We start from the raw sequence: 3,106 nt of genomic DNA on the forward strand, positions 1-3,106 counted from the left end.
GTTTTCCTGACACACGTACCAACGTATATGCAGTAAGGTTTGCATAATTGAAAAGAATTATGATTCCGTGGAAGCAGAGTGAAGAAACATTAGAAAGATAGAGAGGGAGAGAGATAAGACTGATAGATAGAGAAAGATTGTAAGATAGAAAGAGCGAGAGAGCGAGATTAAAAATAGTAGTAGTAGGAGTATGAAACACAGAATTTAATCATTGTATTCGTAAACCAAAATATTAGTTAGTTAACTGTAGATTTTGCTGTTTTTCTCCAGGTGTGGTGTTCTCACAGTCACCTTAAGAAACATCTCATTTTCACTTGTGGATGCAGAACAGACAGACTGTGGGCAGACAGCCGTGCACACGCAGATGCGCGCAGTTTTCCTGACACACGCACCAACGCATGCATGTAAGCGTATATGCAGTAAGGTTTAGATAATCGGAAATAATTAGGATACCGTGGGAGCAGAGTGAAGAAACCGTAGAAAGTCAGAAAGGGAGAGAGATAAGACTGATAGATAGAGAAAGGTAGCGAGAGAGAAACAGAACGAGAGAGCGAGATTAAAAATAGTAGCAGTATGATTATGAAACACAGAATTTAATCATTGTATTCCTAAACTAAAATATGAGTTAGTTAACTGCAGATGTTTTTTTCAGGTGTGATGATCGTACAGTCACTTTAGAGAGACATCTCATTATCACTGGTGGATGCAGAACAGACGGACTGTGGGCAGACAGACGTGCACACGCAGATGCGTGCAGTTTCCCGGACACACGCACCAACTCATAAATGTAAGCATATGCAGTAAGGTTTGGATAATCAGAAAGAATTAGGATACCGTTGAAGCAGCGTGCAAGAAATGGTATGAGGTGGAGAGGCAGACTGATAGATAGAGAGCGTGAGAAACAGACAAAAAGATGGAAAGGTGGCGAGGCAGACTGATAGATATAGAGAGGCTGAAAGATGTTACAGATCTATTGTTAGTTATTGTTCATCACCAAAAATATGAGCTTATTTACAGCAGACGTTTTTTGTGATGGGTAGGATTCTGCAGCCACCGTATGGAGAGGTATCAGTACCGCTGTTGGATGTAGAACGCAGACACTGGAGGACGACAATGAAGATTGAACGCATACTTACCAATACTACATCATACAAGACGCACGCACGCAAGCATGCTTACCTACACACATGCGCGCGCGTGCACATATATAGTTAAGTCTCTATTTTCCTACGTAAATATTACCTATAAGTGGTTTAATAATCGAAAAATGTCAGATAATGTGGAAGAGGCGGTATAAGAGTAAAACAAGTTGCAGTAAACGTGTGAAATCTGATTGATTATTAATTATTCTGCAGAATAATACGGTATGGAACTATTGTTAGCTATATTGTTTAAAAGCGATTGCTATGTCAATGGCGGTATGTGACGCATTGTCAAACGGCATGATATTTGTAAAATGTGTATGTATGTGTGCGCAGTACAACTCTGTACGGTACATGTATACGTACTGTATATATCACTTTATATCGATTGGCTGTCGAATAAAACTGAGTCGGATAATTGAGACTGGATGATGAACCAGTCACAGGAGAAAGCAGGAAATAAACGGTTCCCTATGTTCTGACTTCTGGTTATTTATAAACAAATACAACACAGCAGGTAAACGTGCATGTAGGGATAAAATAATTTGCAATGACAGCTAGTCTATATGAAAGCGAATCGTTGGCAAACGAGCAAATGATAAGCATTATAACATGACAACAATATTAATAACAATCGTAAGAATTGATCACAAGTATATTTAATAGCATTGCAGTACACAATATGACAGTCCCATTGATCTCTATTATACTATCTATAGCATATAACTACATGTATATACTAAATACTAATACTGTATACTGACTAATATTTACTAACTACTACTGATAGTTAGTATATAGAGATCAGTGTACGGTCAGCCATACTCTGCATTGAAATTATTACACAATTAGGATGATAGTAATGAAATATAACATCTATTTGCTAATGTAACATGCAGGTAATGCTTAGAAGAAAAATTGAGATACAATTAAGCTTCTAATTGGTTATATCAGTGATTAACGAGGAAATGATTAGGATATAACATAACAATTATATATAATCATAAAAGTTGTACGTAAAAGTACATTTTAAAAATAACATAACAGTAAACAGGAACCTACAATAGAATCCTACAAATCCTACAGGAATCCTACAAAGATTATAACAACGCAATATGAACAAGAAATTGGTTAGTATATCGCATATAGTGACATGATATATGACACGTTAGCAGCGGGTCGACGTGATAGATGACACGTTACACCGGGTGATCGGATAGATGACACGTTACACCGGTGACGTGATAGATGACAGCGTTAGACCGGGTGACCGTGGTAGAATGAGCACGTAGCACGTGTGACCGTGATAGATTGACACGTTACAGCGGGTGCGTGGGTAAGATGACACCGTTACGTGTGACTTGATAACTATGACACGTTACACGATGTGACGTGATAGATGACACGTTAAGCACGTGTGAAGCGTGATAGATGAGCAGGTTTACACGTGTGACGTGATATATTGAAAAGCAGGTTACACGTGTGACGTGATAGATGAGCACGGTGACGTGATGTATAGTCACGTTACACGGGTGCAATGAGTATGTTGAACACACGTGTAGACACGGCGTCTAATGAGTCCGGCTGTCGGAAAGACGTTATAGCCTCGAGCCACGACCTTATCAATGGATTGTTTGAACTGTATATTTGTCTTAGGCGTATTTGCATTGATTGCGTGTAATTTAGTATCTGTATCTTAACGCGCAGCAGAGCGAGAGAGGCCAGCCATACGTGTCCATTGATGAACGGCTGCAATGGTACCGCGTTGCCTAGTTCAGAAGCAATGACAATCCATGTAGAATAGATATTGGCGAAAAACTTTCATACAACGCCTGATAGAGCTTAAAGCGGTTTCTTTTCATAATATGTTTTAGACAAACATTGATTTTTAGGGCTTTGTAAATTATTTTATAGGCACATGTAGGGGCACGCGCTTATTTAAGGGCAGGCGCGCTATAACGCGC

The 3,106-nt window shown here is 39.1% G+C and overlaps 1 long non-coding RNA gene across 1 annotated transcript; it reads left to right on the forward strand.

Moving 5' to 3' along the window:
* Positions 1-386: 386 nt before the first annotated feature.
* LOC106815312 lies at positions 387-1,106 on the forward strand. The gene is made up of 3 exons (XR_001394731.1): positions 387-404; positions 653-787; positions 1,041-1,106. It is a non-coding gene; the product is annotated as an uncharacterized LOC106815312 (long non-coding RNA).
* Positions 1,107-3,106: the final 2,000 nt, after the last annotated feature.

This window comes from Priapulus caudatus, unplaced genomic scaffold (assembly GCF_000485595.1).
Source record: "Priapulus caudatus unplaced genomic scaffold, Priapulus_caudatus-5.0.1 Scaffold1088, whole genome shotgun sequence".
Taxonomy (NCBI): domain Eukaryota; kingdom Metazoa; phylum Priapulida; class Priapulimorpha; order Priapulimorphida; family Priapulidae; genus Priapulus; species Priapulus caudatus.